Below are 13,783 nucleotides of genomic sequence, written 5' to 3'. Positions count from 1 at the left end.
AAAACTTGGGCAACATCATAATCTGGTGGGAGGTGTCATTTGGTGAATTTTGACTGAAATCTGATTGCAAGAACTGCCGAAACTTGGGCAACATCATAATATGGTGGGAGGAGTCATTTGGGGAATTTTGAGTGAAATCCGATCTCTAGAACTATGGAATACACCAACCACTCCAATTGGGAACGAACTGCCATCGAACTTAAATTGTCCATTTTCTTTCCCCTATTGAGTTCGGATCGATCCCAAAACTTAGGCACCATCGTAAGATGGTGGGAGGAGTCAATTGGTGAATTTTGAGTGAAATCCCATCACTAGAACCACCTAATACACCAACCACTCCAATTAGGAACGAGCTGCAATTGAACTTAAGTTTGAGTAAAATCCGATCCCTAGAACTGTGGAATACACCAACCACTCCAATTAGGAACGGACTGCCTTTGAACATGAATTGTCCAATTTCTTACACCTATTGATTTCGGATCGAGCCCAAAACTTGGACAACATCAGAATATGGTCGGAGGAGTCATTTGGTCAAGTTTGAGTGAAATCCGATCTCTAGAACTATAGAATACACCAACCACTCCAATTAGGAACGAACTGCCTTTGAACTTGAATTTCCAATTTCTTACACCAATTGATTTCGTATCGAGCCCAAAACTTGGGCAACATCAGAATATGGTCGGTGGAGTCATTTGGTTAAGTTTGAGTGAAATCCGATCTCTAGAACTATGGAATACACCAACCACTCCAATTAGGAACGAACTGCCTTTATACTTGAATTGTCCAATTTCTTCGACCTACTGATTTCGCATCGAGCCAAAAACTTGTACAACATCATAATATGGTGGGAGGAGTCATTCGATGAATTTTGAGTGAAATCCGATATCTAGAAGTACGGAATACGGCAACCACTCCATTTAGGAATGAACTGCCTTTGAACTTGAATTGCCGGATTTCTTACACCTATTGATTTCGGATCGTGCCCAAAACATGGGCAACATCATAATATGGTCGGAGTAGTCATTTGGAACGGTGGGAGGAATCGTTTGGTGAATTTTGAGTGAAACCCGATCTCTTGAACTACCCAATACACCAACCACTTTAATTAGGAACGAACTGCGTTTGAACTTGAATTGTCCAATTTCTTACACCTATTGATTTCGGATCGAGCCCAAAACTTGGGCAACATCATAATATGGTGGGAGTAGTCATTTGGTTAAGTTTGAATGAAATCCGATCTCTTGAACTACCCAATACACCAACCTATCCAATTAGGAACGAACTGCCTTTGAACTTGAATTGTCCAATTTCTTACGCTCGTTGATTTCAGATCGAGCCCAAAACTTGGGCAACATCATAATACGGTGGGAGGAGTCATTTGGTTAAGTGTGAGTGAAATCCGATCTCTAGAACTATGGAATATACCAACCCCTCCAATTAGGAACGAACAGCCTTTGAACATCAATTGTCCAATTTCTTACACCTATTGACTTCAGATCGAGCCCAAAACTTGGGCAACATCATAATGTGGTGGAAGGAGTCATTTGGATAAGTTTGAGTGAAACCCCATCAGTAGAACTGTGGAATACACCAACCACTCCAATTAGGAACAAACAGACTTCGAAATTGAATTGTCGAATTTCTTAAACCTATTGATTTCGGATCGAGCCGAAAACTTGGGCGACATCATAATATAGTGGGAGGTGTCATTTGGTGAATTTTGAGTGAAATCCGATCTCTACAACTATGGAATACACCAACAACTCCAATTAGGAACATACTGCCTTTGAACATGACTTGTCCAATTTCTTACTCCTATTGATTTCGAATCGAGCACAATACTTGGGCAACATCGTAATATTGTGGGAGGAGTCATTTGATGAATTTTGAGTGAAATCCGATCGCTTGAACTACCCAATACACCAACCACTACAATTAGGAACGAACTGCCTTTGAAATTGAATTGTCCAATTTCTTACACCTTTTGATTTCGGATCGATCCCAAAACAAGGGCAAAACCATAATATGGTGGGTGGAGTCATTTGGTGAATTTTGAGTGAAATCTGATCGCTAGAACTACCTAATACACCAACCACTCCAATTAGGAATGAACTGCCTTTCAACTTGAATTGTCCAATTTCTTACACCTATTGATTTCGGATTGAGCCCAAAACTTGGGCAACAACAGAAAATGGTCAGAGGAGTCATTTGGTTAAGTTTGAGTGAAATCCGATCTCCAGAACTGTGGAATACACCAACCACTCCAATTAGGAACGAACTGCCTTTGAACTTATATTGTGTAATTTCTTACACCTATTGATTTCGGATCGAGCCCAAAACTTGGGCAACATCGTAATATGGCGGGAGGAGTCATTTGGTTAATTTGGAGTGAAACCCGATCTCTAGAACTACCCAATACACTAACCACTCCAACTTGGAACGAACTGCCTTTGACCTTGAATTGTCGAATTTCTTATACCTATTGATTTCGGATCGAGCCAAAAACTTGGGCAACATCAAAATATGGTGGGAGGAGTCATTTGGTGAATTTCGACTAAAATCCGATTGCAAGAACTGCCCAATACACCAAGCACTCCAATTGATTTCGGATCGTGCCCAAAGCATGGACCATAGCATAATATGGTGGGAGGAATCATTTGGGGAATTTTGAGTAAAATCCGATCTCTAGAACTATGGAATACACCAACCACTCCAATTGGGAACGAACTGCCATCGAACTTAAATTGTCCAATTTCTTACCCCTATTGATTTCGGATCGATCCCAAAACTTGGGCACCATCGTAAGATGGTGGGAGGAGTCAATTGGTGAATTTGTAATGAAATCCCATCACTGGAACTGTGTAATACACCAACCACTCCAATTAGGAACGAACTGCCTTTGAACTTCTATTGTCCAATTTCTTACACCTATTGATTTCAGATCGTGCCCAAAGCATGGACCATAGCATAATATGGTGGGAGGAATCATTTGGGGAATTTTGAGTGAAATCCGATCTCTAGAACTGTGGAATACACCAACCACTACAATTAGGAACGAACTGCCTATGAACTTGAAGTGTCCAATTTCATACACGTATTGATTTTGGATCGAGCCCAAAACATGGGCAATGTCATAATATGGTGGGAGGAATCATTTGGTGAATTTTGAGTGAAACCCGATCTCTAGAACTACCCAATACACCAACCACTCCAATTAGGAACGAACTGCTTTTGAACTTGAATTGTCCTATTTCTTACACCTATTGATTTCGGAACAAGCCCAAAACATCGGCAACATCATAATATGGAGGGAGGAGTCATTTGGTGTATTTTGAGTGAAATCCGATATCTAGAACTACCCACTTCACCAACCACTCCCATTAGGAACGAACTGCCTTTGAACCTGAATTGTCCAATTTCTTCCCCCTATTGATTTCGGATCGAGCCCAAAACATGGGCAACGTCATAATATGGTGGGAGGAATCACTTGGTGAATTTTCAGTGAAACCCGATCTCTAGAACTACCCAATACACCAACTACTCCAATTAGGAACGAACTGCCATTGAACTTGTCCAATTTCTAACACCTATTGGTTTCGGATCGAGCCCGAAACTTGGGCAACATCATAATGTGGTGGGAGGAGTCATCTGGTTAATTTTGAGTGAAACCCAATCTCTAGAACTACCCAATACACCAACTACTCCAATTAGGAACGAACTGCCTTTCAACTTGAATTGTCCAATTTCGTACACCTATTGATTTCGGATCAAGCCCAAAACTTGGGCAACATCATAATATGGTGGGAGGCGTCATTTGCTGAATTTTGAGTGAAATCCGATTGCTAGAACTACCCAATACACCAGCTACTCCAAGTAGGAACGAACTGCCTTTGAACTTGAATTGTCCAATTTCTTACACCTATTGATTTTGGATCGAGCCCAAAACTTGGGCAACATCATAATATGGTGGGAGGAATCATTTGGGGAATTTTGAGTGAAATGCGATCGCTAGAACTATGGAATACACCAACCACTACAATTAGGAACGATCTGCCTTCGAACTTGAATTGTCCAATTTCTTTAACCTATTGATTTCCGATGGAGCCCAAAACTTGAGCGACATCATAACATGGTGGGTGTAGTCATTTGGTGAATTTTGAGTGAAATCAAATCTCTAGAACTATGGAATGCAAAAACAATTCCAATTACGAACGAACTTCCTTCGAACTTGAATTGTCCAATTTCTGATCGAGCACCAAAGTTGGGCAACATCATAATATTGTTGCAGGAGTCATTTGGTGAATTTTGAGTGAAATCCGATCGCTAGAACTACCCAATACACCAACCACTCCCGTGAGGAACGAACTGCCTTTGAACTTGAATTGTCCAATTTCTTACAACTATTGATTTCGGATCGAGCCCAAAACTTAGGCAACATCATAATACGGTGGGTGGAGTCATTTGTTGAATTTTGAGTGAAATCTGATCTCTAGAACTATGCAATACACGAACCACTCCAATTAGGAACGAACTGCCTTTGAACTTGAATTGTCCAATTTCTTACCCCTATTGATTTTGTATCGAGCCCAAAACTTGGGCAACATCATAATACGGTGGGGGGAGTCATTAAGTGAATTTTTGGTGAAATCCGATCGGTAGAACTGTGGAATACACCAATCACTCCAATTTGGAACGAATTGACTTTGAACTTGAATTGTCCAATTTCTTAAACCTATTGATTTCGGATCGAGCCAAAAACATGGGCAACATAATAATATAATGGGAGTTGCCATTTGGTGAATTTTGACTGAAATCCGACTGCAAGAACTGCCCAATACACCAACCACACCAATTAGGAACGAACTGCCTTTGAACTTGAATTGTCCTATTTCTTACACCTATTGATTTCGGATCGAGCCCAAAACCTGGGCAACATCATAATATGATTTCAGATCGAGCCCAAAACCTGAGCCCAAAACCTGTGCCCACCATATTGACCACCAAATTCGCCAACATAGTTGTGCCCACCATATTGGCAACCAAATTGACTACTTGAGCCATATTGGTTGTTAGGCCCACCTTGATAGGTAAAATTATATTGGCCATAGTGTTGGCCAATGGATTGGCTATTCGAGCCATAAGAATCATAGCCGTTGTAGTTCATCGGCTGATAGGAATGTTGCCATTCCTTTCGGTCGCTCATATAGTGTATCCCACCGGGCGTGCCAAATTATGTTTCCCTCTTTTCGGCCGGGTAGGCCGACTGAAGGAGTTTTTGGTCCTTCTTCTTTTTTGAGTGCGGGGCGTGCCATCACCAAGCCCCGAATTTGGGCTTGAAAGGAATGTGAGTAGATGGATGTGTTGCGTCCGAGATTTGACTTTAATCAAATGATTGTTCGGCCGAGCAAGGAACCTCCTCACGGCCTAGGTTCTTTCACTACCTTGGGATCAAGGCTTTATGTGAGCGGTCAAATGATGTGGAGTGGGTTGGAGATGAAGATTGAAGGTGAAACGTAATGAAACGAAGAATAAGTGCGTAAAGTAAAGGTGCTTAAACTTAAATATAATTTAAAGAAAAATGCGTAAAGTAAAGTGCGAAAGATAAATAACGTAAAGACGAGAATTAAAGTGCGATAAAATGAATCAAAGCAATAAATAAAGCAAGAACGAAATGAAAGCGATAAGAACAATAAGGTAAAATGAACTTGAAATTAAACTTAATTGAAGTGCGATAACAATGAAATGTAAAGGAATCGAAATAAACTTGAATTTAAATGACCAGAAATATAAACTTACACTAGAAAAATGAAGAACTCACTATACTAGGTGCTTAAAAAATAAAATCCTAAGTCTAGGAAAAAAAAAGTGCAAGACGAAAGATAGGTTTGTCTGTTTGATGTTGTGTCCCTTCTGTCTTCGTCTGGGGAGGTTTATATAGGGCTTCCGTCAGCCCATGGGCTGGCCATTGAATGGCCAAATGTCAACTCTTTTAAAAATCTTTCCTTTTGAGGCCCCTTGAATCCGTGGGATTACATTGGTTGAAATATTCTGATTGCTTTATTCTCTCTTGTTTTGGAATATTATGAATTATCATCAATCTCCTTGATTTGTTTCCTTGTGAGGCCTCCATCACATGCACACTAACCTCCGGAAATCTTGGGCGTGAATCCGTGGCTTGGGCCTTGACCTCTGAGATTTCATCTTGACATTTGGTGGAACCTTGTGCCCCTTGAGTTTTTAGAATTCTAGAGTTGGCTTACCATCCGTCGACCATCCGCCAAGATGGGTGGTATGGGAACTCCAAATATTTGGATGTCGGGCTAGGCCCTACATTGGACTATATTTGAGTTCTCAAATATTTGAATATTGGGCACTCGGCGGACATACCTCCCACCGAACTTCAACTCCCTTGGCCCGACTTTGCTTGCCCAAGTGTTGAGAGGAGGGCACCGGGGTGAGCAAGGAGAAAATTCGCCCTAGCCCAGCTTTTTGTAAGAGGAGTGGCCGACCAAGGTATTTAAGGAGTGCCCGGCCACTTTTGCAAAGGAAAGTGCTCGACCATATTTTTGAGAAGGCACCATGGCCTTTGAAGAAAAGACCTCGGCCACCTTTTTGAGAAAGTACTTCAGCCGCTATGAATTCTTGGCCGCTAGGAATTCTAGGCCGCTAGGAAATCTCGGCCGCTAGGAATTTCGCCCGCTAGGAATCTCGGCCGCTAGGAATTCTCGGCCGCTAGGAATCTCGCCCGCTAGGAAATCTCGCCCGCTAGGAATTCTCGCCCGCTAGGAATCTCGCCCGCTAGGAATTCTCGCCCGCTACGAAATCTCGACCGCTAGAAATTCTCGCCCGCTAGGAATTTCGCCCGTTAGGAAATCTCGCCCGCTAAGAATTTCGTCCGCTAGGAATTCTCGCCCGCTAGGAATCTCGCCCGCTATTCTTCCATAACCCAGCCACGCCAACGTGTAGCCTAGCGGCCCAAACTCTAGAAGCCTCGGCCGTAACTTTGCAAGACCTCGAGAGCTTCAGGCTCGGCTGCAATTCCAAGAGCCTAATTTCATCCGTACCAAGCCCCATTCGGCCCAACTTCGTAGTTGAGAAGCCCGACCGCTATTATTCTTGTGCCCAGCCAATTCTCGTGCTCTGGTTAGGTGGATTTCTACCACCCCTAAACAATTTCGAATCGAGCCCAAAACTTGGGCAACATAATAATATTGAGGGAGGACTCATTTGGTGAATTTTGAGTGAAATCCGATCTCAAGAACAATGGAAAACACCAACCACTCCAATTAGGAACGAACTGCCTTTGAACTTCAATTGTCCAATTTCTTACACCTATTGATTTCAGATCGAGCCGAAAACTTGGGCAACATCATAATATGGTGGGAGGAGTCATTTGGTTAATTTTGAGAGAAATCCGATCTCTAGAACTGTGGAATACACCAACCACTCCAATTAGGAACGAACTGCCTTTGAACTTGAATTGTCCAATTTCTTCCGCCTATTGATTTCGGATCGAGCCCAAAACTTGGAAAACACCATAATATGGTGGGAGGAGTCTTTTGGTGAATTTTGAGTGAAATCCGATCTCTAGAACTATGAAATACACCATTCACTCCACTTAGGAACGAACTGCCTTTGAACTTGAATTGTCCAATTTCTTACACCAATTGATTTCAAATCGAGCCCAAAACTTGGGCAACAAAATAATATGATGGGAGGAGTCATTTGGTTAAGTTTGTGTGAATCCGATCTTTAGAACTACCCAATACACCAACCACTCCAATTAGGAACGAACTGCCTTCAAACCTCAATTGTCCAATTTCTTAAAACTATTGATTTCGAATCGAGCCCAAAAATTGGGCAATATAATAATATTGTGGGAGGACTCATTTGGTGAATTTTGAGTGAAATCCGATCTCAAGAAGTATGGAAAACACCAACCACTCCAATTAGGAACGAACTGCCTTTGAACTTGAATTGTCCAAATCCTTCCGCCTATTGATTTCGGATCATGCCTAAAACTTGGGCAACATCATAATATGGTGGGAGGAGTCATTTGGTTAATTTTGAGTGAAATCCGATCTCTAGGACTATGGAATACACCAACCACTCCAATTAGGAACGAATTGCCTTTGAACTTGAATTGTCCAATGTCTTCGGCCTATTGATTTCGGATCGAGCCCAAAACTTGGGCAACATCCTAATATGGTGGGAGGAGTCATTTGGTGAATTTGAGTGAAATCCGATCTCTAGAACTATGGAATGTACCAACCACTCCAATTAGGAACGAACTGCCTTTGAACTTGAATTGTCCAATTTCTTACACCAATTGATTTCATATCGAGCCCAAAACCTGGGAAGCATCATAATATGGTGGAAGGAGTCATTTTGGTGAATTTTGAGTGAAATGCGATCTCCAGAACTAACCAATACATCAACCACACCAATTCGGAACGAACTGCTTTTGAACTTGAATTGTCCAATTTCTTACACCTATTGATTTTGGATCGAGCCCAAAACTTGGGCAACATCATAATATGGTGGAAGGAGTCATTTGGTGAATTTTGAGTGAAATCCGATCTCTAGAACTATGGAAAACACCAACCACTCCAATTAGGAACGAATTGCCTTTGAACTTCAATTGTCCAATTTCTTGCACATATTGATTTCGGATCGAGCCGAAAACTGGGGCAACATCATAATATGGTTGGAGGAGTCATATGGTTAATTTTGAGTGAAATCCGATCTCTAGAACTGTGGAATACACCAACCATTCCGATTAGGAACGAACTGCCTTTGAACTTGAATTGTCCAATTTCTTCCGCCTATTGATTTCGGATCGAGCCCAAAACTTGGGCAACATCTTAATATGGAGGGAGGAGTCATTTGGTTAATTTTGGGTGAAATCTGATCTCTAGAACTACCGAATACACCAACCACTCCAATTAGGAACGAACTGCTTTTGAACTTGAATTGACCAATTTCTAACACCTAATGATTTCGGATCGACCCAAAACTTGGGCAACGTCAGAATATGGTGGGAGGATTCATTTGGTTAAGTTTGAGTGAAATCTGATCTCTAGAACAATGGAATACACCAACCACTCCAATTAGAAACGAACTGCCTTCGATTTTGAATTCTCCAATTTCTTAAACTTATGGATTTCGGATCGAGCAAAACTTGGGCAACATCATAATATGGTGGTAGGAGTCGTTTGGTGATTTTTGAGTGAATTCCGATCGCTAGAACTACCGAATACGCCAACCACTCCACCAAGGGACGAACTGCCTTTGAACTTGAATTGTCCAACTTCTTACACCAATTGATTTCGGATCGATCCCAAAACTTCGGCAACATCATAATATGGTGGGAAGAGTCATTTGGTGAATTTTGACAGTTTTAGTCAAGGAGATCACGTGTGGCACGACGATGTGTTGGAAGTCAGCGGACGGTGGGAGGGCGACGTTGGTGATGGTCCACTTGTTCCCATCACCTATTGTAACGGTACGTCTTTTTGCGATTTTTTATCTACTCTCTTTTATTTGAATTTCTTGAAGTGTGGCTGACTAACTTCTGTCTTCTACTTGTAGTGAGTGACATTAGCAAGAAATTGAAGCTCGGGCCTGACATGGCTAAGGTCTGCCGTGCTTTGAATATCCCTCAAAGTTTCGCGACTGGCGTTGGTTATTGAGCGAGTATCGGGAGGAAAACGGTGGACTACCCCCTGCCGAGGATGTCGAGAGATGGAAGCAGAATGGTCTGGACCTTGATGATCTACCGGTTGGACAAGAGGAGTGCTCTGATGAACCCCCATCAAAGAGGTTAAGTCACGGGCGAGGAATGCGTCAACTGCAAGGGTCAAACATCTTGTTGGTGCAGACAACAAGAAGATTGGTGGTATGCACAACATTAGGGATGTTCCCCTTAAGCCTCTTGCTGATGAGTTTGGAGATCGTGATCTGCTCCGTGAAATAGTCCGTGCGTGATCTAGTTTACCTGTTGAGAGGCAAAGAGATGCAGATGTTCCTATCCGGAGTTCGGGTCGTTTGCACTAGTCACGAGCAGTCAAGCGTGGAGTTGATTCGTCGTTTCCAATTCCTTTGGAAGTGAGGTTGGCAGAGGCTAAGAAAGCAAGAGAGTCATCTGCTCGGGCGAAAGGTTCTTTTGCAACGTCAGCGGCTGATCTCCAGGTGGACAAGTCCAGCCCTGCAAGGGATGCAGGAGTGTCTGATCTGCTCAAGACGCACTTTCTATCAAGTCCATCCGCTTGTGCTGGGCTGGTTGATCAAATCCGTCAGGCTGGTGATCTTGGTACCTTTTCAAGTCTTTCCTTGGAAAAACAAAGGGAAGCAACATTTCATCTGCTTCAAAAAGGAGTTGTTTTTGCTGCTGAGACCATTCGGAATTCGTCTGTTGTTGCCCCCTCTTCTTCTCAGCTCAGTGAGTTAGAGAAGAAGAATGCCGAGCTAGTTTGCAAGCTTTCTGCCGAGCAGGCCCGCTACGAGAAGAAGACGTCTGATTTGAGGGCGATGATATCCGAGTTGAAGAGTTCCCTTGCTGAGAAGAATTCCGAGCTTAACTCTTCTGCTGCTGACTTGGCTAGTCGGAAAGATGCTTACTTCCATCTTGAGCGCAAGAATGCCGACATCTCTCACAGCTATGACAAGTTTTTGGCTAGATTTCGCGCCTATCACGAGTCTGCTGAAGAATCCAAGTCCGAAGCTACCGTGGATGCGTACAAGCTGGGCTACCTGGACTGCACAAATGGAAAAGATCCATTCTTTGCCATTGGAGATGAAGACATTGAGATGCTTTGTTCTGGGCAGGTTAATGCTGTGGACATGGAAGGAGTTGAAGAGTAGGTGGTTGAAGAGGCGGTAGCCAATGGAGCAGGAGAGGATGCAGCCGATGAGGCGGTGGCAGAGGTCATAGATCAGGGATGTGAAGATGTTGAGAGCATGGCTGATCAGGTGGACGCTGAAGAGGCTGCAGATCAAGGTTCCCCGACCGGTGCTTCGGAGTAGATGAAGACTCCTTTATTTCTTTTCAGCTTTTGTAGTCTGCTTTTTGTTTAGAACAATTGGTCTTGTTTGACCTATCTTCTTTTTTGTTTGAACTCGGCCAGTTGGTCACTTTGCTATGGAAATTTTAGTTATTATTTTTTCAACTTCAATTTGTATATTGACTTGTGAACTGCTTGAGTAACCGGCTAGTGTCTTGGCTGTACATTTCCCCTTAGGATTTTTGCAAAAGCCAGGGTCCCTCTTGAGGGATTCCGGGCGTATTCTCCATTTTTCGGGAGAAAGCTTAGGACGCTTCTGGTCGTTGCCCTGCGTCTCCCTTAGGACGCTTTTTATGGCAACTGTATGACTATGCTGCCTCCCTTAGGAAACGGATAGGAACCTGGATACCTCCCTTAGGAAATTCCTGGCGCACCCTACATCTCCCTTAAGACGCTTCTTTGTGGGCTGCGTCTCCCGAAGGACGCTTCTGATCGTTGCCCTGCGTCTCCCTTAGGACGCTGCTTATGGACAACTGTATGACTATCCTGCCCCCCTTAGGAAATGGATAGGAACCTGGATACTTCCCTTAGGAAATTCCTGGCACACCCTGCATCTCCCTTAGGATGCTGCTTTGCGGGCTTCGTCTCCAAAAGGATGCTTTTGGTTGTTGCCCTGCGTCTCCCTTAGGACGCTTTTTATGGAAAACTGTGTGTATATATATATATATATATATTTTTTTTTTCTTGACATTCTGGAATGAGAAATTGAACTTTTATTGAGGTTCATGAGATTACATCACTTTATTCGAAATGGAAATAATTGAAAAAAGGAACCACAACTTCCAATAGTTGCAGTGCTCGGTCATCTGCTGGGGACTGAGCGGGTAGGAAGAAGCGTCATGGATAGTATCTTTGGAGGTGGCAGGCATTCCATTGTCGTGGAATCTCCTTCCCTTCCATGGTGTCGAGCGTGTAGCTTCCTCAGCCCCCAGACCGACTGATCACGTAAGGGCCTTCCCAATTGGGTTTCATCTTTTTGGACCCTTGTCTTTGCGCAGTGATGAAGGTCTTTCTTAGCACAAGGTCCCCTGGTTGAAACTTTCTAACCTTGGATCTTTTGTCATAGTAAGACTTCAACCGCTGTTGATAGGAGGCGACTCGAACAATGGCCTTCTCGCGCTCGCCTTCAAGTAAGTCAAGGTTGAGCCTCATCTGCTTAGAGTTCTGCTAAATACTGCCCACGTCAATGCCTATGGAGGGGATAGTGATGTGCGAAGGAATGATCGCTTCAGTTCCATAGGCGAGGGAAAACGGGGTTTCGCTAGTTGATCTTCGTTTGGTGGTGCGATAAGCCCATAGTACTCCAAGGCGCCTTCTAATCTCTTCTTTAGGTAATCCAATATTATTTTGTTGGATGCTTTGGCCTAGCCATTGCCGTGAGGATATGTAGGGGTAGACAAATGTTGTTTGATGCCGTATTGTTTGAGGAATGCAGTGATATGCTTGCCGATAAATTGTGAGCCATTGTCGGTAACCAATGATTGTGGGCAGCCAAATCGGCAGATGATGTTTCTCCAGATGAATCGTTCCACATCAGCTTCTTTAGTAGAGGATAGAGCTTCGGCCTCGATCCATTTAGTAAAGTAATCAGTGGCGACGATCATCATTTCTTTATTGGCTGGCGCCGTTGGCATGGGCCCCACTAAGTCGATGGCCCATTGCATGAAAGGCCACGGACTGTTCTGCGAATGGTAGATTTCGATAGGCAGGTTAGGAACCGGTTTGTACCGTTGGCAGCGATCATATCTTTTGACAAACGCGGTGGAGTAGGCATCCACGATTTGATTGTAGCCGGAGCAGGCCTTTATCTTTCTTTGCTACTAGAACAACATTCGCTAGCCATTCTGCGTAGGAGACTTCTTCAATAAAATCGGCAGCTAGGAGCTTGTCGATCTCGACTTCAATGATGGCAACCTGCTCGAGGGCAAAGTTGCGTCTCTTCTGCGCTACAAGCTTGATTGCTAGGGGCAAAAATGGTCATTTTAGTATGGAAAGATTTTGGGGCAACAAGTGGTGTTCTTAGGAAGGTCATTCTGAGTCGAGTTCGTAGACACGAAGTAGGCTTAAATCGGACCTGTAACGAGAAAGATACGAGATAAAAACCTCCAGTGGCACAATCGTAATTAATTCGAAGTTAATTTTTGATAAAAAGTCAGAAAACCCTCACTCTCTCTCTCTCTCTCTCTCTCTCTCTCTCTCTCTCTCTCTCTCTCTGCGCGCGCGACTTAGCCCCCTCCCTTCGAATTTTTCCTCCAGCTATCACTTCCAAGAGCTACCACCGCCGCCACGCCGGACAACCGGCCACGAGATCGGACCGTATCGACGCACCACCTCTCCCTCTTCCTTTCCCGACCAACCCCGACGCCAACCGTCGCCGTCAGCCGCCGGAGACTGCAAAAAAAGTCGTCGGTTTCGACAGATGTTCCAGCTGCTCGATCTCCGTCGTTCGGCCACCATTTCCAACGAGTGAGGTATGGTTTCTCATCTACTCTTCGTGCTCTAGCTGCCTGTTGGATAGGTTTTGACTTATTTCTAGAGTTAACAATTCGATTTCGAACCCTAAGTTTGGCCGGTTTTCAAATTGAAATTCCGGCTACTTCCGTCCATAATTTGGGGTACGTCCAAGAACAAAAGTGACTCCAAATTACGGGTTTTACCTAGGGTAGGAGTCTTGAGCTGTGATTCGAAGTTTTTTCGACCGCCAATTTTTGATCAAGCTA

Source organism: Prunus avium, chromosome 7, assembly GCF_965620075.1.
Source record: "Prunus avium chromosome 7, drPruAviu1.hap1.1, whole genome shotgun sequence".
NCBI classification, from domain to species: Eukaryota; Viridiplantae; Streptophyta; class Magnoliopsida; order Rosales; family Rosaceae; genus Prunus; species Prunus avium.
The sequence above is the reverse complement of the archived record's forward strand: the minus strand, read 5'-3'. Positions refer to the sequence as shown.